The sequence below is a fragment of the Callorhinchus milii genome, unplaced genomic scaffold (genome assembly GCF_018977255.1).
Source record: "Callorhinchus milii isolate IMCB2004 unplaced genomic scaffold, IMCB_Cmil_1.0 Scaffold20, whole genome shotgun sequence".
Classification (NCBI taxonomy): domain Eukaryota; kingdom Metazoa; phylum Chordata; class Chondrichthyes; order Chimaeriformes; family Callorhinchidae; genus Callorhinchus; species Callorhinchus milii.
The window spans coordinates 1,216,973-1,241,551 of record NW_024704761.1 but is presented as its reverse complement, the minus strand read 5'-3'; the positions used below and the strand labels follow the sequence as shown (position 1 = coordinate 1,241,551).

At 42.9% G+C, this 24,579-nt stretch overlaps 2 long non-coding RNA genes across 2 annotated transcripts; both read left to right on the top strand.

The window, feature by feature from the left end:
* Nucleotides 1-123: 123 nt before the first annotated feature.
* Nucleotides 124-7,791, top strand: LOC103175682. The gene is made up of 3 exons (XR_487520.2): nucleotides 124-152; nucleotides 6,989-7,159; nucleotides 7,690-7,791. It is a non-coding gene; the product is annotated as an uncharacterized LOC103175682 (long non-coding RNA).
* Nucleotides 7,792-8,679: 888 nt separating this feature from the next.
* LOC103175683 lies at nucleotides 8,680-12,876 on the top strand. The gene is made up of 3 exons (XR_487521.2): nucleotides 8,680-8,876; nucleotides 9,805-9,915; nucleotides 12,738-12,876. It is a non-coding gene; the product is annotated as an uncharacterized LOC103175683 (long non-coding RNA).
* Nucleotides 12,877-24,579: the final 11,703 nt, after the last annotated feature.

The window sequence follows — 24,579 nt, the reverse complement described above, 5'->3', positions numbered from 1 at the left end:
TACTGTAAAGTGAATTGATTATATTTTGTAGGTGAAACGCGGCAGCCAACTGTACCCAGCAGCGTCCCACAAACAGTCGAGGATTGAAGTGACCAATTTTTTTTTGAAGGGATTATTACACCTGGAAAAGCGATCTGCCAATCGACTAACAGGTGGGTTCCTATTTACTGCTAGATAAAAAGAGGCGTATGGAGTAAGGAAACCTGCCAATATTTCGCCCTGCTGGGAATCAGGTATCCTCTCGCTTGCGAGGCGAGAGCACTAACCACTTCGCTATGCGACTTCTGGTAGCGTAATGGTTAATCTAACCTTGAAGGTTGCACTTGTGCGATCAGAGTTCATTATGTTGGAAACAATAAACACTAAGCATCCATTGTCAACTGTGCCGGAATCTCTGATACTGATGACAATCCCACACAACTTTGCACCCAGCAAAGTTTAAGATCCTCTTTGCCATCCTTTTTATGGTTTAATGTGCTGGAAACACTTGCCAAGTTTTTCTTGTGGCTTTCAAAATATGTTCACATAAATGTCAAGCCAACGTTGCAGATCGATGGATAGACAGAAAGCCATTGATATATTCTTTACCATAGTAAGACTTTGTTCCGTGATCTTGGCAATGTGTAGATTTACTTTGGCAGGTCTCCATCTCATGAAACTGGTGACAAGAAATGATTTTGTTGAGAAAAATAACTTTGAGCTTCCGCCAGATAATGACGAAAGTCTTAGTTTCCTCTTCAAAAACGATGCCATAATAATAATAATATTAATTATAATCCTTGCATTTGATAGAGTACCTTATCATGTCTTTGAGATGTCTCAAAGAGCTTCACAGACTATACAGTACTGTAAAGTGAATTGACCATATTTTTGGGGCAAAACACGGCAGCCAATTGACCTTTCACTTTTCGACTATATTTATATATATATATATAATATTCCTTGCATTTGATTTAGCGCCTTATCAAGCCTTCGAGACGTCTCAAGACGCTTCACAGGATATACTGTAAAGTGAATTGACTGTAGATTTTGTGTAGTGCTAAGGGATCTTTAATGTGCACCTGAATGGCGGGGCAGGCTCGAAGGGCCGAATGGCCTACTCCTGCTCCTACATGTTATGTTATGTTATGTTATGCTATAACAGGCATGTCGCATCTGAAGGACAACGCCTCCAACAATGTGACGCTCTCCCAAGACTTGGAGAGTCAGCCTGGACAATGTATGCTCAAAATCACAACTTTAGGCTTAGACCCACAACCTTCTGACTCAGAGGCAAGAACTCTGGATCACTCTAACCTCCACTTTGCCCCCTCTCTCCCTTTTTTCAAGTCCCGCCTGAAAACCTTTCTCTTTGACCGTGCTTACGGTCAAGCCCCCACCGACACATGCCCCCCCCCCGCACCTTGGCTTGGAGTCAGGCTCCACCACTGTTAAGTAGACGCTCTGAGACGCTACCTTGTGTGGAGGGCACTATATAAGTGCAAGTTATTGTTGTTGTTGTTGCTACCAACCGGGCTGGGAGGTACACCAGCACAAGACAGCAGAGGGGACATGGCTTTCTGATCTGGGCAGTAAACCTTTTACAATTCTCTTTCATCCGGATCTTTTGTTCTCCTCTGTGTTGCTAATGTTCATAAACAATTTTTTTTTATTTTCCCCAGAGCAAATTTAACAAAAGTAACAGAAGGATGGTTATGTTCTGGTGATAAACATGGATTTCAGAAATGTGCTGCAGCGGCGAATACATTGGGTGTCGAGAATCAGATGCAATCTGGAGCCTCTTCATTGCCAATTACTGCGGATCCAATCGAGCAGATTGCAGGAGTCTTAAAATCCAGTCAGAACTAAATAAAAAAAAACGGCCTGCCTTACACTTTCTCTTACAATTTATGGTGGTGGTTTTTTTCACCTGTGTTGGATGTGCAGCTGTCAAAAACAAACCACTTTCTCTTGAAGTGAAATTATTTCCTTGGGTGGGGAATCCAGAACAAGGGGCACCATCTTAAAATGAGAGCTAGGCCATTTAGTAGAGAAATTAGCAGGTCGTCACTGACCCAAAGGGTAGTGTAATTATGGAATTCTCTCCCCACGAAGGCTGTGGATTATGGCTGATCCATACCAAGTCAGAGTATCAAGGGTTATGGGGCAAGGGCGGGTAATTGGAATTGAGGTACAGATCAGCTATGATCTAATAGAATGGCGGAACAGGCTCGAGGGGCTGAATGGCCTCCTCCTGTTTCTATGTTTCTAATGTCTTGCACTTTCTCATACTTACACTCGTGAAGACCTGAAGCATATTGGTTTAGAGGCAGACAAGTCTACAGGTTGGAGGTATAATGGTTGAGAGCTCAGCTACAGATGGTGGTGCAGAGTGGTCAGGGGAAGTGCACAGGACCGTGTTAGCTGAGAGTAAGGTGTACATTTTTTTCTTATCACCAAACACAGGACACAAAGCTGAAAGAGAATGAACAAGACACAAAACGTGTCCAACGCTTTGAGACATCCTCCCTGTGTGTAAGGCGCTGTACAAATGTAAATTGTACTTTGTATAAGTGACTGGGCATGTAAAAAAATCCCCCAAAGAAAATTAAAAACATGGATTCAAATTGACAGCAAATCCTGGTAATAATTGCACGACAGAATATATATGTATATCAGCATAATATAGCAGTGCAGAATTTTAATCGATGCCTGAGATTCATTGAGATTTGATTAATATCGATCCACAATAAATGAAATGCAATTAAATTAGATTTGATTGGACTCAATCAATGGTTATCTATGTTTTAAGATGTACATGCCTAATAAAAGCAGCAAGTAAGCAGAAGCATTTATAGAATTCCAAACGCGGTTGAATCTGATTAAGCTGTAACGAGCCAGTCAATAGGCAAACAAGAGCTCTCTCAATGCTGTTCTCGATCCACTAGAATATATTGTAAAAAGCTTCACAGAATATACTGTGAAGTGTAGTGACTGTATATTTTGTGGGCGAAACGCGGCAACCAATTGCGCACAGCAGTGTCCCAAGAACAGGCATCGATCGTTTGACCAAATTATTATTATTTACTTGGAAGGATTATTACCCTCGAAAAGTGATCCGCCAATCGACTAACAACCGGGTTCCTACTGACTGCTTCGTAAACAGAGTACCAAATAGGGCTCACAAATTTCTATTGTTCTATGGTTCAATGTCTTTCAGCCTCAGTTCGGGTGCCCAGTGAGCAATGTTAAGTGCTCTGAGATGTCCTTCCTTTCCCGACTTGAAAGGGGCTATATAAATGTACATTGTATTGTTTTACGAAATCGATGTGAAGCACAATTTTACTGTCATTTTAAATGGGAACTCACGGAAACAGCGAATCTCAGATTTAAGCTTCCAAAAAAAACACACTATTTTGGCCGAATGACAAGTTGTGCAAAACAATAGGAAAGAGAGTTAATGGCTTTATCCAGGGTTCAAGGAATAGTTCACCTCCGAGGATTTTAAGATCGTACAAACACCTTAATTGCATTACATCCTTTTTCATTTCTTCCCGAGTCACCGTTATTATTATAGAGTGAAATAATTGACTTCTTCAGAAGGAAAAGGTTTAAGAGTGTCTCTAACCATAATTAGATTGGCGAAGAATGCAGAGCCATTGAAAAATGTACAGCAATGGGAGAAAGTGTAGAATAAGCAAAACCCATTTGCTCCGTACTTTTCTCAGGCAAGAAAAAAAAATGAGATCAATAAAGTGTTCAGTAAAGTTATAATTCATATAGTCTTGTAGGCTCCGCAAATGTCTGACTCAGTAGTTGACTCTTCGATCATTTCATCTGTGCCCGTTGGAGCTAATCGTTCATGCTTGGAATTAAAAACATTCTTTAGGGTCAATCTAATACTCGTGGAAACCCATCACCATGCTAAAATAATCTCACAATGTACTTTTTTGACCTTGTCTTTGGTTCCTTCCCCACTCCCTCATCTCCCAATCCCAGTTTGTGTGCTCAGCCAGCACTATAAATAATAATAATAGTCCTTGCATTTGATACAGCACCTTATCTTGTCATTGAGATGTCTCAAAGCGCTTTGCAGGATGCAATGTAAATTGGATTGATTGTGCAGCTTGTGGGTGAAACGCGACAGCCAGTTGCAGACAGCGATGTCCCACAAACAGCCAGGTGACATTCACCGTCAGGGCACCGAACAATAATAATAAGGATATTATTATGAATTAGTATAGAACCTTTCATGTCACGGTGTCCCAAAGCGCTTCACGGGATATACTGTAAAGTGTTGTGACCGTGTGTTTTGTGGGCGAATGTCACTCTGTGTGAGAGACCAGAGGGGAAGAGCGGAGACCAAGTAAATGTTCCAGCTGCTGTTAAATCAAAAATGAACTTAGGAGGAGGATGTATTTGTGCCTACCGTAGCATGGCATCCAGTTTACTGTGCCATCTGGCCTGCTTAATGTGTACAGTCTAGTAACACATGCATTTATTTACCTGCTTTCTGAGAGTCATACGCAGAGACTGTTCACTCACATCTGTCGTTTAAAGAGAAATATGTGTGCAGCAGCTTATCATTAAATCATTCTTTTTTTCTTACATTTTCTATTCGTGATTTATGTAAATTAACAGAGCGTTACCATTGTTAAAAATTAATAATAATAATCCTTTCAGTTGGGAGGTTGACCGTAAATTGCTTTGAGATGACCTCCTGACGTGAAAGGTATTATATCAAAAGTAAATATGCTGGGAATCAAAGTCAGGTTTCTCGCTTGCGAGGCGAATGCCCGTCGATAAGACGTGAAAAGCGCTATATTAAATGCAAGGATTATTATTATTATAACCACAGAGCTACAGGACTCCAGTGGTTAGAGCACTCGCGGGTAACAAGCTCACAACATTCTTAAAAGTAATGTTCCATAACTGATACGGGACCTTATTTTATTCTTCAACGTTACAATGGTTCCAAGACTTGAAGGTAATTACTTTCAAATGCTAACTCCTGAAATCAGGAATCAATGAAAGAAGTTACATAATCGACGAGTACAGTATAGTGGTTTCCAATTTTTTTTAATATACAGCTCCTGTTAAAAGTCTCTTCTTGATATTCTTCTTTCCCACCTGGAGAGAGTTTAAAACCTTTCCAACCCAGGCTCGCGCACAAAGGGGTCCTTTTAGGGGAGGGAAGAGTTTGTTCATTTCTTTGTTGCGATGGGAACCTTGCTGCGCACAACTTAGTTGCCTACAAATACTCAGTCACTACAGCTGACGTCAATTGCCTGTGAAGCCTTTTGAAACTTCTCAATATTGTAGATGCCTTACCAGATGTAAGTGTGAGGACTAGAATTTTATGTACTTTATTTGATTGCAATTTGTCAGATATTCTCAGTGCTTTGACGTTGACATCACTCGTCTGAACATTTCATTGATAAATCCACAATAATCTCCATTTTTCCTTCCTATGGAGCAGATTATGCAACTATCCCATTTAACACACTCTCTCAGTTTTTGTTCTCTGAACAAACTAATTATTTCACCCAACCCCTCTCCTTCTGAATCTGATTGCTTTATACCTATTACTACTGCTATTATAAATCATCCACAGGTTTTGTTTTGGATTTTCTTGTCATATATATAGGTGTGTACATAGTTACATAGAGTCCCAGGATTGACCCAGCAAGTACATTGTGTGTAATTTATTTACAGCCCCAAAACATTTATTTTTCTTTTTACTACTCACTGGTTCCTGCTTTTAAGGCAATGTCCTTCTCAGTGCCATATTTTACTGCCTTTACAAAGTAGTTATATCCATTAATCCTGTTAAACCTTGTTCACAAACAGTGGTTGCCTCTGAGTCAGAGATTGTGGCTCAAGGTCCATTTCGGGACTTGGAACCTATGCAGTCTAAGCTGATATACCAATGCGATGCTCTGGGTGTGTTGCATTGGTGGAGGTGCCATCCTTTGGATGAGATGTTTAACCAAGTCCGCGTCTGCCTGTTCATATGGATGTTAAAGATCCTATGGCACTGTTTGAAAAGAGAAGGAAGTTTCTCTCTCCAATGTCCTGGCCAACAATCCCCCCAAATAAACTTGCTCCTTCATTTCCTGGCTGTTTACGGGATGCTGCAATATGCAAATTGGCTGCAATGAGTGGTCAGAAAAGACAGTCACTACCCTTTACAGTATATCCTGTGAAGCGCTTTGAGACCTGAAAGGCACTATACCAAATGTATGGATTATTAATATATTACTTATAAGCCAAAGCCCTTTGGTGTAGGATGGTCCTTGAGGGATAAGCGGTGGGAAGTTTGCCAGATACTGCTTTCAATGGCAAGCTATGGTTTTTAACATATTAAACTCCACCATTAACCCAACCTGAGCCAAGTACTCCCCAGAATTAGGTAAGCAGGATGTATCCGTCCAGGGAGAGGGCAGGGCGCTCATTCCATTCCAACAACCTATCTCTGGCATTTCCATGCGTCGGTCAGATGTATGGAATTGGCAGTTTGGTTTGGATACTATTAAGCACGGTGATGAGTTTCCGCATGTTTCAGACACCTGGCTGCCAAAGAAAAAAAAATCCCTCAACTAATAATAATAATAATAATAATCCTTGCATTTGATATGCGCTTTTCACGTCTTCTCGACGTCTCAAAGCGCTTCACAGAATAGACTGTAAAGTGAATTGACTGTATATTTGTGGGCGAAACCCGACAGCCAATTGGGCACAGCAGCGTATGTCCAACAAACAGTCGTGGATTGAAATGATCAATTCTTTATTATTTTTTTGAGGGATTATTATCAGGTGTGTGGAGTAAGGAAACTTGCCCAAGATTTCGCCCTGCCGGGAATTGAACCCACTTGCAAAGCGAATGCTCTAACCACTTAAGATCCGTTTCAAAAGTTTTTCTCACGACGGATGTAAAATGTACTAAACCGCACTTCCCGGTGCTGTTTGTGACCTTTCTGAGGATTTATTTTGGTTTCTTTATCTTCAGAAATTGCCTTTCCCGCCTGACACATAAGGGAGGTGTTTAACAAGACCAGAAGCAGTTCAGACACTCTTTCTCAGTCCCTTGTGGATCCGAACAGCACTGGTGGAGTCTGATAATGACAGGCGTGGTTAATGAACAGGAAAGTCTCTGTTCTCTAAGAGCTTTCGTTTACAGGTAATGTCGATTTTATTGGTGAGAGTGGTGCGAGCAGTTCAGCTGCAAAAAAATCTAATTTGGCCCCTGCGAGTTGGGGGAAGATGAAGGAGATCTTCCTGCTGTGTCCAAAATCATTTCAAAATCCTGGTCCTCACCTGCAAAGCCCTCCATGGCCTCACCCCACCCTACCTCTGCGACCTCCTAACCCCCTACCAACCCACCCGCTTTCTCCGCTCAGCCGGCTCTGGTTGCTCCACGTCCCCCGCCCCATCCGCCCCACCATTGGCGGGAGAGCATTCAGCCGCTCTGCCCGCAACCTCTGGACTCCATCCCCTAATCACTCCGCCTCGTACCCTCCTTAGCCTCCTTCAAGTTCCGCCTCAAGAACCTCCTCTCCGACCATGCCATTGGTCACTCCCTTTCCCCTCCCTTCTTCCCCCGACCCCAGCTCGGGTCTGAAATGCTGTCACTGTCCAGTGCCGTGGGACGTCCTCCCGATGTGAAAGGTGCTATACAAATGTAATCTTGTTGTTGTTGTATATCACCAGCTCCGCGAGGCACAGTGAGATGAGTGGAGGGGGGGGTCAAGCAAGCAAGAAATAGATCAGCCCTCGCTACATCTTCCTTCCTTACAATGTAATTTACCACGATTCTTGGAAAGGTTCCGTAATCTTTTGGATAATGAATTTTCCGCGCACTCATCGGGTGGTGCTGTGTCTGGGCTGGTGTCACTAAGGAACAGAACGGAGAGAGCAATAATGATCGCAGTCTGATTAGAGGTACCTCTAACTTTGATCGTCTTTCCCTCCCCATCCCTTCAGCTCCGCCCGCGGCCTGGGTGCTCACCCAGCATTTGGGACGGTGAGAAAGGCACTGTGTAAATGTAAATTGTATTGTAATGGGCCGCGAGGCTGATTCATTTGAATTCGGGGATGAATTTTGGATAAGGAAGGGAGAACATAAACCAGGAGAGACCGGGTTAAAGTCTCCACGGTTCATTTGAAGTAGAGACGACAGGGAGACCCTTTGCACCACCCCCCCAACCGTGCCCTGAATCACAAGTCAGACGGGAGCAGAAATTAATATCACAGTCAGAGAACGAGAATGGCCATCTCACTAAGAAGTGAAGCAAAACTTGCACTTTGATTATGAAAATGTGAGCGAGAGGAAGCAATCCAAGTGATCTAGATTGCCTGGCTGTTCAGAAACTTGCTCGAGACTTCCTTCTCCGTTTCTCCTCTGGTCGGGGGCCAAATGTCAAGATCTTGTCCGATTGCTTTGTTCAATACGTCACTGTTTCTTTGGCATTCGGTGCACTAGGTGGCAGCCTATTCCATAAGTTAATCACGGGCTCCCTCAGGTTCTGTTTCACTTGTGCCTTGCTCAGAAAATAACTCTACATCTACACATCTTATTTCCTATTCCCTGGTCAGGGTTCCCTGCTGGAGATGCGGTTTGATGGCGAGGACAGCCCTGGAACCTCATCCTTTTCGACCGTGCTTACAGCCACTTCCCCGAATCGACACCCCACCCTCCACCACCCACCAGCTCCACCACTGTTAAGTGTTCTGAGAGAACATCGTGCTTGGAGGACGCCATATAAGTGCAAGTTGTCGTTGTATGTGCTGCTATGATGTCTGATGAAGCTCACTGTCAACCTCACGTATGAAGAACAAGAGTCAATGCATGGAGCAGAGGAGGCGATGGGAGAAAATTGTCAAGACAGAAAAGAACTGTAATCTCTTAAATTCTAACCTATATATAGTAAAATATAGAGTAATAGTAATTTGGGCAGGAATAGACCATTGATTCATATATGCACCCATCCAACTTCCCAAACAATTTCAACCCATCTGTTTCGTAATCCAACAGCATGAGTTCTGTGTCAATATTTCTAACTCCCTAGAATCTTTCTCATATGAGATGTTCACTGCTTCAAACCCAACCGCGCTCCCCACTCTGTCCCACTTGGAGTATTTCTTCATCTCAGTCTGCCCCTACCTCTTAACTCTCCTTACAACACTGTTGTCCAGCAGCAGCAGTGTCAATCTGGCTCAGTCAGTAGCACTCTCGTCTCTGAGTCAGAAGGTTGTGGGTTCAAGCCCCACATCATGACTACGCCCGGTCTAGGCTAACCTCCTGTGTAGGTGCTGTTGGTGATGTGCTGTCAGAGGATTTGTCCTTTGGATGAGATGTTAAACCAAAGCTCCTGTTTCCCTGTTCAGGTGGACATTAAGGATCCCAAAACACTTTTCAAAAAAGTGAAGGGAGTCTCTCTCTCCTGGTGTCCTGGCCAACAAACTCCCAAATAAAATCAGTCATTTACTTCACGGCTGTTTGTGGGACATTGCTGTGTGTAAATGCGTTGTTCTGTTCACCCATAAAATACACAGTCACTGAACTTCACAGTAAATCCAGTGAAGCGCTTTGAGATGTCTTAACGATGTGATAAAGCGTTGTATGAACTGTGAAGGACTATTATTATCCAGTCCTAAATTAAACCTTTATGCCGCATGGCTTCCAGCTACAAACTAACGAAAAACTCAATTTATAGTCTGTCCTGGTAAAATTATACATTTAAAGTATTGAATTGAATGACTTGTGATACTTCTGAAATTACATAAATCCCCCCAAAAGTTATTTGCCACTATTTTTTTTCCCAGTGACCATTGGCGCTCATGAAGTTGATGGATCTCAACGCTGCAAATGGAATTTTCCAATTTCTTTGGTGGATTGCTACACATTTACTCAGGTTCCACTGCTCTTTCTTCATTGTAAGTGTTACAGGCTCTCGATGATTAAAACTCCAGGAGTTTCAGGATAATCACAATGCGATTGAGCCCATGTATTTGGTGGCAGCTGAGCTCAGTTTATAGCTCTCCCCCTCCGAGGCATAAGGTTGCGGGTTCAAACCTCCGAGTTGTATGTTGTGTGCAAAATGCGGCAGCCAATTGCAAAATGTTTGCAAAATACAGTCACTCCACTTACAGTAAAATCCTGTAAAGCGCTTTGAGACGTCCTCCTGATGTGCTGAAAGGTGCTATATCAAAGGTATGATTATTATTTTATCCCAGTTCCCACTTTACCATGACTTATATTCCCCTCCTTATCCAAATTTACCCCGATGATGCAAATGCGCTGGCTGCTCTTTTCATTGTTGTTTACGACCTTTACGTTGCTGTTGTTGTAGAACAAATCCTTTATCAATTGGACATTGCTGTTCTCTGCTGTTGACTCGTGGCTGCACTGTGTGCAGTGTCACAATTCACATGTACAACATTTCAGTGCAATGATTTAGAAAGGAAACACGAAAGGGCAATCCTTGTTTGTTTCCAGATTTATTTGGGCCTCAAAAGCTTTAAGTGAGGAGAAAGATCTGTCGGTATTGTTGATAAAATAATAATTCCTTTTCAGTCTGTTGAGTTTTTACTATTGGTCAGACTGATTGAGGGGGAAATGGGTTATTAGACCAGTCCTATAATAATAATAATAACAATAATAATAATCCTCGCATTTGCTATAGCACCTTAACACTTCATCAAATCATCTCAAAATGCGTCACTGGGTTTATTTTGAAGTGTAGTGACTGTGTTTTTTTAGCCAAATACAGCAGCCAATTTTTGCACAGCAATGTGCCACAAACAGCCATGTTTCATTTTATCCGGAGAAATGTTGGCCAGGACACCTGCAAATAACAGTATCACAAGTTATTCAATTCAATGAATTTAAATATATATTTTGTAGTGTTTCAACCATTGAAAGTTTCCCACTCAGCCCCGTCCCATCGCTGCTCCATGTTCACTCACTCACTCACTCACTCACTCACTCACTCACTCACTCACTCACTCACTCACTCACTCACTCACTCACTCACTCACTCACTCACTCACTCACTCACTCACTCACTCACGGGTTTCCCAGGCGAATCCCCGGATCGTGATCAGGAGCCAAGCTGATTTCTTCCTCTCCAGCCTGGAGACCCAGGAGACCCAGGAGACCCAGCCCCAGGCCCCAGCACAGTTTACTGACCCAAGACCTTTTGAATAAAATGCATAACATTGGTTTCAGCACTAGGGACAGTGATAATGTCCTGACACCAGCCAACCATGTCTGGTCTTGTGAAACAGGTTAATGGTTCGTTGATTGTCACTTCTGCATTTTAATGCTAAGGACCCAAGTCAAGAGGCAGAGGGGACAGAAGGTATCAGTCAGCCAGTGAGCTAGGATTCTGATTAAAAACAACTCAAATCAACCCACTGCCTTGTAATGAATTCCTATTGTGTAAAGGAGTAGATTGGAAACGCAGATCCTGAGAAATAGCCACTGCCACAATAACGCTGTCAAATACAAGGGGCTGGAATAATTGGTGGTCAATGTTATTTTATTATTGTACCTAAGACTAGGTGGAATTTGGGGTCTCTAAAGGGGGAAACAGTTACCGGCAAGAGCCAAAGTACAGATAAAACTCAGAATGCGATTCTCCAAAATGCCGGTACAAATCCTAGACTCCTGGTAAACCACAACACTGACTTATTTGGTCACTGAGAAGTTTAGATAAACGGTGGCTGTGGCTCTTGCTTTGGAGCGTGATAATAATAACAACAATAATAATCCTTGCATTTAATATAGCACCTCATTATGTCTTTGAGACATCTCAAAGCGCTTCACAGAATATACTGTAAAGTGTAGTGACTGTATATTTTGTGGGCAGCCAATTGAGCACAGCATCGTCCCACAAACAATCGTGGATTGAGTGATCAAATTATTATTTTTTATTTTACTTATTTGAAGGGATTATTACCCCCAGGAAAAGCGATCCACCAATCGACTAACAACTGGGATCCTACTTACTTCTGGTGATCAGATCCGTATAGAGTAAGGAAACTTGCCTCAGGTTTAGTCTTGCCCGGGAATCGAACCCGGGTCCTCTCGCTTGCGAGTTGAGTGCTCTAACCACTGAGCTACAGGACCCCAGGCAAGTTTAATTTATTGCCTCAAAGTCAAGGGAAATCCCCACCCTGTTGTCCCCCGCCCCCTGCAGGCTGGGGCTCGGAAAATTATATAAAAATCACCGAGCAACGACGTAAATAAATTGTCAAAGCATCGCTGATCCATTGATTAACTGAAGCGCTGTAAAAAATGTCCTCACTAATCTGCACAGCCCCGTGACAGACCTGATTACCAGCTCACCGCAGAATTTGTGGCTGGGCTGAGAGCACTGCCGACTGACAGCCAGGCTTCAAAATAAATTTTAAAAATCAATGAATAAAATTACGAAGTTATTTATGTCCACTTAAGTTCATTTTATGGCCCAACTGTCCTCCTCGCAGAATCAAACGGTGACTGCAACATTGATGGATGGCTTTTCATCAGATTGCAAAGAGACAGAAAAAAAAGTGTCCGATCCCCAGTTCTCTAATTTTACCTGTCTGTTATATCAATATTACCTTGTGTGTTAAATAAAGATCTTTTACCTCAGCGCTACATGGCTACAATGAATATTTAATATTCATTTTCAATGCTCCTTTCTCACATTTGTATTTGAAGGGTAGTCTGCAATGATTGCTCCATGCTTAAGATTGTCCCTCTCTTCTAGCGATGATCCAGGCTGGCTGGTCTGGAAGTTGGTAGATGTCTACCTCTTTGTCCCTGCCTCCGGTCACCCTCTTCACCCCTTCTGAATACAACCCCCAGCTCAGGTGCAAATACTTGATTGTCCAGCACCTTCGGACATCCTCCCGAGATGAAAGGCGCTGCGTACATGTAACTTGTTGTTGTTGTTGTCTGTCCTCCGTAATGCTGTCAAGACATTTCAGACATCTGGTTGCATCTCTCAAGCACCTCTGAAAAATCTCTTCAACCATGCCTTTGGTCACCCTGAAATCCTTCCAGCTGCAGCTTAGTGCTCAGTGCTCTCATTGACGAGCTATTGGACTTGCCAATGTTGGGGGTGGAATTGGCATTGTACGTGCCTCGTGGCAGAGTGTAACCTTTTGCCAATTTCATACAAATCTTGGCAAGTGAGGCCTGTGAAAGTCTGATCAAGTATCAAAATCAGTTCAATTCAATGACATTGTTAGTTTGTGATTCAAACCAAAGTCATTCTCAGTCAGACACATGGCTCATAAAGATGTAATAAATGACTGATTATAGCGCTGGGAATGTGAATTGTACTGCATTGGCTGACATTAAATTTACTTTTCTCAAAACGTCGGTCATTTACTCAGGCTTGTCTACTCTTTAAATGAACGATTCAGATCAACCAACAGTGCACCGACCTGCTTCATGCCCAATCCACCCCATCATCGTTCTGCCCCTCATTCTGGAACTCTAGTTCAGGTGCCTAGCCCGCTATGTTAAGCGCTTTGAGACGTCCTCCAATATGAAAGGCGCTGCGTGAATGTAAATTGTATTGGGCTGTATTTATAACCACAATCTTATAACCTTCAGCCCATCTGATCTTCTCCCTCCAGCACACCCGCCCTAGCGTCCCCTCATCATTGCACCAAGCTGCTTCTTAAATGAATCCCAATGTCCTGGCCTCTACCACCTTTTCTCACAACCTGTTCCGGTCGTTAATTACTCTCTCCTACCTTCTGTTGCCAGTAGATTGGGGAGTGTGTGTGAGTGTGTGTAAGTGTGTGTGTGTGAAGGCACAATTATTCCGAGCATGACAATGTAAATTCCAGAAACTGGGAAACCAGAAAACCATCAACGTCCAATCTGAGTCTGAGTTGTTCTCAAGTGTCAGTTGTCTCCGCTAGATTGTGCAACCTTGAATGCAATATAAAACCAGATCAAAAGAAGGTTGAAATGCATGAAATTAATGGCAAATTAGCTCACTAGATTGGAAAGTGCTCGGAAGGAGGAAGCAGAAGTTGGTAATAGATGGAAAAAGCTCAGGGGGATGATTCAGTCTCTGTTCTGAGTCCCTGCTGTTCACATTATTCATAAAGAACTTGGAGGCAAGCACTTCACGTAATATTATAACATTGGCTGATGATAGCTAGCAATGTGGGCAGGTGACGGATATAAGTAGGATAAAAGCATTCGGCAAAGATCTGGCTCAATTGCTGTACACGCTTTCATACTCCTCGGGCAAACTGCACTCTGCAAACAACTGCGAAATCCAAGTTTTCATTTGTTTCCATGGTAAAATTCATTAATGTGCGTGCTACAATGAATATTTTGGGGCATATTGACAGGGTCTGGCTGAATGTTACATTCAGAGGAGATACGACGAGTCAGTGCACAACACTCATGCTCCAATGTTTAATGGCGCCCAGCAAAATGCAGACGTACTGAGATAATAATAATAATAATCCTTGCATTTGATGTAGCACCTTATCAGATCTTCGAGACGTCTCAAAGCGTTTCACAGATTATACTGTCAAGTGAATTGACCTGTATATAATGTCGGCGAAACACTGCAGCCAATTGTGCACAGCAGTGTCCCACAAACAGTCGTGGATTGAGTGACCAAATTATTATTATTATTTTATTTATATATTTTTTTTGAAGGGAATACTACCTCTGGAAAAACGATCCACCAATCGACTAACAACCAGGCTCCTATTTACTGCTAGGTAAACAGGGTTTGTGGGATGTTGCTGTGCGCAAGTTATCAGCTGCTCTTGGGTTTAAAAACACAATCACTACACTTCACTGCGTGTGAAGTGCTTTGAGATGTTTGATGTTCACGCTGCATCAAATGAAAGGATAATTAGCATCACAGAAACTGTTTTTGTAGGGAGATTTTTGTGTCATTAGCTTTCTCGACTCCTGGAATGACAGGATAGCATTAATATTCCGATAGCAATTAACAGAGAGGTTTAGGCATGATTCTTTGTACATGAAGTTTGAGGGTTATTTGCTTTGTGTTTTGTGTTTAATTGGTTGATTCTCAGCTTTGGTGAGAGTGAAAGATTAAAAAGTATGATAATAATATTTGCATTAGATGTAGCTCACCCACCAATTAAGGTAAACAAAGGCATGTGTGTGTGTGTGTGTGGAGTAAGGAAACTTCCCTAAGGTTTTGCGCTGACCTGCCCGGGAATCAAACCCAAGCCCTCTCTCTGGCGAGTGCTCTAACCACTAGGCAGGGTGAAACACTGGGTAAGTTTCCTTACTCCACACCCCTCTATTTACCTAGCAATACGTAGGATCCTGGTTGTTAGTCGATTGGCTGATCGCTTTTCCGGGGATTTGAATCTTTATATAAAAAAAAATTTGGTCACTCAATCCACGACTGTTTCGCCCACAAATATACAGTCAATTCACTTTACAGTATATCCTGTGAAGCGCTTTGAGACGTCTCAAAGTCGTGAAAAGCGCTATATCCAACGGAAGGATTATTATTATTATTCTTATTAAACTACAGGGCTGCACCCTGTGACTCAGAAATGAGAATGTGATTGACCGAGCCAGGCTGACACTGAATAGTGCTGAGCTAGTGCTCAGGGCAAGAGCAGCAAGGGATGTGTTCAGGTACCACTGTGATGGAGCTCAACATCACTCAGTCATCGTAGTATTTATAACATTTCCTGGGGATGGAATAGAAAGGCGAGAGTGAGGGCGATCTCAACTGTGCTCCTACACATTCTTCCTCAGTTTAATCACAGATATCAGGTGAACTCAATTTATTTAATTCTACCAATTAAGTTGGTAAAGGCAATCAGCAAAATATTTAGGCGGCATGGGCACGATTGTGATCAGCTGCAAGCGGACACCGGGAAAAGCAGCAGAAAATTTAATCTAAATGCTATTATCATGACATTGTAACATTCCTCCCTTTTGGGGGGCGGGGGGAACAAGGGAGTCAGAAACGTACGTTTACTTGTTAAGGTTAAGCTTTATTAATTTCATGTTCTCTTGGCTATTTAAGCCCGGGCTCAATGTTGACCGTAATTGCATTGAGACTGCCAATTAAAGGAAGGTGAATGGACTGGGGAGTTGGAGGTCTATTGCGTTCCTCATTACTGCTCCAACTCAACGGTCTGGATTCCAGCCCTCCGCCACGTAAACCGTCCATCTCCACATTTTGCTGAGATGCTCTTGCAAGATTGCTACCTGCGGCTTTGACAATGGATAGTGCTTTTTACTATTCATAGCCTTCGCTGGTTTGCTGTTCCAATTATTTATTTTTCTCCCCCGTGCGCTGCCTTGGAATGGCAGAGACGACCCCTTTTCTGATCTGCTGTTTACACTGATCTGATCGGATGTGATGGGTGGAAACGGAGATGGGAAACTGAGGTGAGGTGGACTCATTCTCTTAACACTGCCCCTAAAAGGAGACCCCAACACCCACCCACTCCCCCTCTCGCCCCCTCCCCCCACTGCCAAGGACGTCTCTCTCTCTGTAAAAACTGAAGAGCTCTAGCTTTTCTCAACGATTCTCATAGCTCATTCCTCCCACACTGGGGATCATGCATGTGCTCTCCTCTGCATTGCCTCTGTGACCTGGGCAGGCCCTCTTACGCTGTCTCCTTTTAATGATATAACTGGTGCTCTGTATTCTACACTATGAGTTTAACACAGTAATAAATGTTGCCCGCTAATGGACTGAGAAAAAAAGTGGTAATTATTACGTGGTGGATTGCATTAACTTTGGCTATTCTGCCATTTTCCAATATTTTAAAACCTATTATGCCAGCAGTGCAATTAATCACCATCCATCCAGCTTCATTATGGCCATCGGAATAAAGTCAATACTTTTCATTTCACTTTAAAAAATTTATGACAAATTTGTAATATTTAATGAGTTGAAAGCTCATGGCCGTGATAACATCCCTCATGAAGCAATACAAATGAAATGCTCTGACATTACTGCCGTGTCTGAAACAGACTCATTAGCTTGACGTGAGATAACTGTAATCTTCTGAATGGACGTTTCTGAAAAGGTTGCAATTGCAGATTTTTTTGGGTGGAGGCAATAAACCATGTGTTTTATCTGGCGCACGACAAGGCACCCCTGATGTCAATATATCTTTCTTTGGGATGTTGTCAAGTTTTCCCTGATTCTCTTGAAAGATGTTCAACAACCGTGTGTCAGCCTGGCTCAGTCAGTACGCCACACTCTCCTCTGAGAGAGAAGGTTGTGGGTTCAAGCCCCACGTTGGGACCTGGAACCCATATAGTCTAAGCTGACTATATCAATGCAGTGATGGGGGAATGTTCCTTTTTTGGAGGTGCCGTCCTTCGTTTGAGAGGTTAAACCAAAGTCCCGTCTATTCACATTCAGGTGGACGTTAAAGATCCCGTGGCACTGCTCAAAAGGAGAAGGGAGTTTCTCTCTCGTGGTGCTCTAGCCTGGCCCACATTCCCTCGAATAAAAATGGGAGGAATGGACATGATTAAACAGAGCTTTCAAAACCAAACACAGCACAGGCTGAACACACTTGGTTCGGACAGCAGTAAGGTTTTGAACCAAAACCTTGGAAGGAAGCTTATGTCAAAAGTTTGGCTCCAGGTGGCTTCTCTTCCCATGATACCAAGCTCAGGTTGATCAAATGATGGTCACATCACCAGCTGCAGATGGTATCTTGTCTGTAACTAACCTTTGCCTCAGCTCAGCAACGGAGGAGCCTGTTTCTCTCTAATGCTCCTATTTTCCAGCTGTGCCCCAGAGAATCCCCTGGGAACATCCGTGGAGAAATGAACATGCAAGCGGGCGAAAGCATCGCCGATTAAAAAGATATGTTCCCTAGATTACAAACAGCTCAATCTCATTCAAAACACAGCCCCATATTAATGAGAACTTAACTCGTGTAATCAGGAATGATTAGGTCTAATTGAAGGTGTGGTTACTACAAGAGGTTGGAATAGGTTGGTGGAAAATTGGCCAATGTTATCAGATTGTTTCCATTATGCTAAATGCATCAGGGCTGATTTAAGCAGACTGGATACTTCCCGATGAGAGAATGGAAAGGCAATGCGAATATAATAAAAGAGAAGGCATGACGGAACGATACATTTCAGTTTAATTCACTCCATTGGGCTCTTCGACGCTGCATTTCTTTGCAATTGCTAAATTCTTCGTCAGCGCATCAGAACGTGGGATTAAGGGGAATCTGAGAAATTCCAGGGATCAACCCAAACTCCCCCATACCATCAGTGAAAGCGTGATGATCAGTGAGAGATTCCGACCTCAGTCTTGGAGGTCACAGAGAGCAGTGCCTGCCATTATTAATAATAATTATCATTGCATTTTAGGCGTTTGCCTACAAAATACACAGTCACTACACTTTACAGTATATCCTGTGAAGCACTTTCAGATGCCTCTCGTTGAGGCGCTATATCAAATGCAAGGATTATTTATTGTTTTATTTTAGTATAGTGCCGATAAAATTTGAACTTGCCCACAGCAATTTCCCACAAACAGCCAAGAAGTGAATGATCAATTTTATTTGGGGCGATTGTTGGGCCAGGAGACTGGGAGAGAGAAAGTCCCCTCGCTTTTCGAGCAGTGCCAGGGGATCTTGAACTTGAAACAGGCAGATGGGACCTCAGTTTAACATTTCATATGAAAGACATATCGCTCTGGAGTAATCTAGTCAAATCAGCCCTGACATAAAAGCCAAGACTCTTTGCGAGTCTCATGATCTACTGAGATACTCCAGGGAACCAGAGCATCCTTTGTATTGAAGGTCAGTATGTGATTTTATGTATCTAGACAGTTGGACTCAAGCACATTGGAGACCCTTTGCACTTGGAACTCAAGTGACTAATGATTTGATTAATACGCACTTGTCATGCTCATTCCTGTTACCAAAGGCATCCTATGCAAAGCCATGTCACTTAGAGTAGGTACAATTGGCAAAAGAGCCAATGTCACTTCATTTGCCCAGCCCCGTGAGAACAGCATCATCCTACTGTCATTTACTGAAGGTTATGTAGCTTTACATTCCGGCGATTTGTGCAGCTATTTATTATTCATACAAAGGTGAAGCTAATTTTCATTAAGTAGCAGATTAACGGATATTTTTCTTGGTCGGCAAAGGCTCAGGGAACAATTGCTTAGTGTCTAATGAATCATAATAGGCTGTGATCTGCAGGTACAGTTGATGGAATTAAATATTTATATCCGCTAGGCTCTCTTATCCTACTTCCTGGCAGGAATGAAAATGTGAAAAGTGACGCATGGAATCCAAAAGTTCCTCTTCAGTGTAGACACCTTTGCTGGAATGCCTGGCCCGGCACAAAGAAACTCATTGCGGTCGGCGTTTATCTCAATTCCCTTCTCTTTGTGAATTGGGCCGTGGAATACTTATTACGGGACGTCAATTTAACACCTCACTCCAAGGGCGGCACCTCCCACAATGTGGCACCCCCTCAGCGCTGAATGGGAACGTCAGCCTGGACAATGTGAGTTAAAAGTCCCAATGTTGGTCCCGAGCCAAACCGATACCGTTAAAATACTTTTCAGATTACGGAGGGAGAGAAGCAGTTTCTCTGGAGCTAACGTGTCCCGTAGGGTAGAGGTGAGTGTACCTGGGTTCGATTCCCAGGCAGGGCAAAACATGAGGCTGGTGTCCTTACTCCACATGCCTCTGATTACCTAGCAATAACTAGGAACCTGGTTGTTAAGTTGATTGGCGGATCGCTTTCTGGGGATAATAATCCCTCCAAAAAAAAATGTGGTCTCGGTATATTCTGTAAAGCTCACGAGCCGTCTCGATAATGTGATAGACTGACTCAATGAGAATTAAAGGTTACCATGGGGTGTCCTCAAACCTTGCAAGGCCGTGCACTGATGGGGCAGAGTATTCCAAATCTGGACAAATTCCCCAGCTCAGTGGTCTACCGAAGGAACGATGGAAGTACCTTTCAACCGCCATCATTCCTTTTGGATCTCTCTTAAAAGTTGTTTCAGCAGCAGGGGTCATTGTTGCTGTCAGGTAACATCAGTGAAACTGTGAAAGATTTGCGAAGGGTCCACTGTATTAAACGTCACGTGGTTCAGGATTAGTAAAGGACAGCTCGACAAAGCAGAGATACCAAGGATTGCGTTCAGTTACAGTAAAGTTCTGGTTATTGACTTGAGCAGGGATTCAGTCTCTCTGATCCAAGGAGGGTGCACGCAACTCTTTCTGCTTCTGAAGATTATGAGCTTAACCTGAAACTAGCTGAATCCTTTTTCCAAACGGATTTTGATCCTGAAATTGACTCTTTCCTGAAATGATTGCTTCCCCCTCAAAAAATGAAGTATAATTAAGGGAACCTGTCACGAACCAGACAGAGATTAGATGTTTTATGACCAGGACCGACTCTTTTCATGTCTTTGAGGTGTCTCAAAGCGCTTCACAGGATAGACTGTAAAGACTGTATATTTTGTGGGAGAAACGCGGCAGCCAATTACGCACAGCAGTGTCCCAAGATCAGTCGTGGATTGAATTTATTTATTTAGTCTGTGTGAGTCACATTTGGTTGTTAAGGATTTCACTGCAGAAGATTGCAGCTTAGGTTCTCATAATAAGCGAGCGCTAAGCAGTTTGATGGTAAGGGAAATCTTCAGTAAAAGGTTATTAGACTATTGAAATGTTTGCAGTGTAAATGGATGTAGTTCAGTTCCATCCAAATTCACTCTAAGCAGATTATTCTCCTACAAAACATTCATCAGGGCGTACTTCTCATGAAAGTATTCATAAAACATTTCAAATACATCTTGAATGCAAAAGATTTTGAGATTAAGTGCACACATTTCCATACCGAAAGCTTTGAATGGAGACCTTAAACAGGACCGAGACGGTTAAAGTCTTAAAATCATGTCAAGTCACGAATTAAGGCTTAGCAACTGATTGCTTTCACTGATGTTAAGGATTTTGCTCCTAATCTCCATTTACTGTACAACATGTCTTTACGATGTAGGCCCATTCCAATTCTCTCTGCTCGTTTGGAAGCTCAGTGCTCGCATATTGCAACCTCCCATTTTGCACGTTTACATTTAGTTTTGAAAATAAAATGAGAACGATTATGAGAGAGGTTTGGATGAATGCACAATGCAACGCAATTTGCATTTACACGTTTCCCCTATTCACGTCGGGAGGACGTCTCAAAGCGCTTGCCACTGCAGGCTGGGTGGGAGCTGAGGCGGGCTGGGGTGGGGAGTGGGGAGAAGATGACCGAAAGTGCGGTCAAAGAGGTAGGTTGTTAGACGGTCCTTGAACGAGGTGATGGAGGAAGAGAGTCGGAGGGACTCCGGTATGGAGTTCTGGGATCAAGAAGGTTCTTGTACTGCCGCCTTGTACACTTCTGAGAGATAAACAGCGGTAGGCTGCCCTGCCTGCAAGATAGAGCAGATTATACCAAGAGCCTGGGCAGCAGTGAAGAAACTTTGTGCTTATATGATGGGAAGCTGACTTGAGTGACAGGGAGCTCTGGGACATGAATTAACAACCATATGGAAAGGCAAGACGTGTTTGTTCCACCTGCGCTTTTAAGGCTGCCTGTTAGCAATTAGGCTGAATTAAGTCCGCACTCTAAACGTGTGGCTTCACAAATGGTAGCATTTTCTCTGCCTCGGAAGGAGGGAGAGAGTGAAAGAGAGAGACATGGGCCAGCTCAGTTTCAGCTCAGTGTAGCATGGAGATAAAAATGATATAAGGTATGGACAGGCTCACATTGGCCGTTAGAAACAAAGGGGAATAAACAGAGAGGATAGATGGGATTCACAATCAATACACTCCATAAATGTTTTCTCATCTGTCACACTTATTGCCCATTCAAAGATAACTAATCCCATTGACCCAAAGGGTCACTGATCTCTCCTAGTGATATTGAAGATGTAGTGTAATTCCACAAGTGTATACATATTGCATCAACATAGTGTCACTGACATTCACCTTCAATGCTCCAGTGCCATGTGCTCTTTGTATCATACAGAAATTATGCTTTAAATAAAAAAAAATTACCATCCTGGAGTCCTGTAGCGCAGTGGTTAGAGCACTCGCATCCCAAGCGAGAGGACCCGGGTTTGATTCCCAGGCAAGACAAAACTTTAGGTAAGTTTCCTGACTCCGCACACATGCCTCTGTTTACCTCGCAGTAAGTAGGAACCCAGTTGTTAGTCGATTGGCAGATCGCTTTCCTGAGGTAATAAATGTCACCAGCAAAGTAAATATCAGAATTCACATCATTATCCTGATCCATCTCGCTCTATCCCTTCCCCTATCCCAAACCCCAATCCTGCTTCCCCCATCTTGACCCCGATCACACTCCATCCCCAAAATATTCTACCTCCTCTCATTCTATGCCACCTGGTTCTTTCTGTCTCTCTCTCTCTCTCTCTCTCTGTCCCAGCAGTAACTAACTACTGTATGTCTGTCTCTATGTCTCTCTCTCACTCCCAGCAGGCTGTGTCTCTGTGGAGTATATCACATTCTAAGCAGAGAGAGCTCGTGTTAATGATTGGTGTTTGACAGACTGCACTGCGTATGTGCTTGTGTGTGTGTGTGTCTCTCTCTTTATAATTGTGCTCTCATATATATCCTCATATCAAAATTCTATGTACATCTGAGCTGGTTACCTATCTCCAGCTAGCTGTACCTCTCTACTTCTCTTTCCCATTGGCGTGTCTTGGCTTTGCTGCTATAATTTCAGATTTTCAACCAATCTTATCCACTGGTAAAAAGAAACATTAATCTGGTCCACAAATTAAATGGTGGAGCCTTATACACACGCCAGTTCAATATCATTGATATATAATCAATAAACAACTATGGTCTTTTCTTTGCCTCAATTAAATATAGCAATATGTTCCTTTTGGAGGGCAATCTGGTCATTTGCTAAACTGGGGTTCCTGTCATCGAGAAAGATAATGAGCAACTCAGGGTCAATAATGATTCTAATAACTAAACCAAATGATTTGATCAGTGTTATAATCAATCAAAAGCTGTCAATGCCATAGCGCCTCTGTAGTTGCAGTTTATAGCATTTAGGCACCGTTCTGTTGGAATACACACGAGGTAATGAATTTTTCCTGCAATTTATTCCTCCAAGTAAACTGGTAACACTGTATGTCCCAATGTCACAAATTCAATACATTTTCAGGTCCGTTGTCACGAATCCAATATTCTTGGAAACCCAACAACAGAAAATTGATATAACGTTGGGTCTTATATCACACAACATCTTCAATTGGTAACAGAGAACAACAGTTGATTCACAAAAGAGAGTTAAAGAAAAAAACAACAGCAACAAAGAGCAAAAAATTGCATTTACACATCTGGAGGATGTCCAAAGGCGCTGGACAGTCAAGGGTTTGTACCCAAGCTGGGGGCTGGAATCAAGAGGGGTGGGGGCAAGGGAAATTCACTGCCTTCTATATGTATGACAAATTTGGTCACTCAATCCACCACTGTTTGTGAGACAACGATGTATGCAATTGGCTGCCGTGTTTGGCCACAAAGTATATAGTCAATTCACTTTACAGTATAGCCTATGAAGCGCTTTAAGATGTCTCATTGATGTGATGAGACACTATATCAAATGCAAGGATTATTATTAAGTCATTCAGGTGTCTCAATGCGCTTCACAGAATATACTGTAAAGTGGAATGATTGTGTATTTTATGGGCGAAACGCAAATATGCAAGATGTAGTTGTTGGAGTCAGGCATCGACCCTTCGTGGATGAATGCTTTGTTGTATATTCTATTCATACAAGTTTAAATAAATTATTGGCCAAGGATTTTTTTATTAACATCTGGGCTAAATTAAGGCTGGAAAATTCTGCTCAGCATGTGGCCTGGAGCAAGTTAATTTCCAGCTTTTGACAAGAGAAGCCAAACCTCTGTACGTCAGCATCTTTGTCCTTGTATCTCCTGCCCTGTTTATTGCTTTCTCTTCGAGTCTTGCTGTTCGTGCCCCAATTGTGCCTGGGTCGGAGAGGGGAAGAGCTGGCCCAATCTGAGGGTCCAAATTGCTCAAACTTTGGAGTCCCGTAGCGTATAATTAGAGCGCTCGCCTCACAAGCGAGAGGATACGGGTTTGATTCCTGGGCAGGGCGAAACCTTAGGCAAGTTTCCTTATTCGACACTCACGCCTCTGTTTACCGAGCAGTAAGAAGGTACCCGGTTGCTGGTCGATTGGCGGAGTGCTTTTCTGGAGGTAACAATCCCTTGAAATAAATAAATCAAAATAATAATAATGTGGTCACGCAATCCATGACTGTTCGTAGGCCACGCGACTGGCTGCCGCGTGTCTCCCACAAAATACACAGTCAATTCACTTCACAGCCTATTCTGTGAAGCCCTTTGAGAAGTCGCAAAGATGTGATAAGGCGCTACATAAAATGCACGGATTATTATTATTAAAGTTGATGCCCAAACTGAGCACACAGATCGGGGACTCAAACCTGTAACCTTTCTGGTGTGTCTGTCCCTATCACTGTACCATGTAGTGTCTTTACCATCAGGACATCAGGGGAACTTCTGATAAAAAT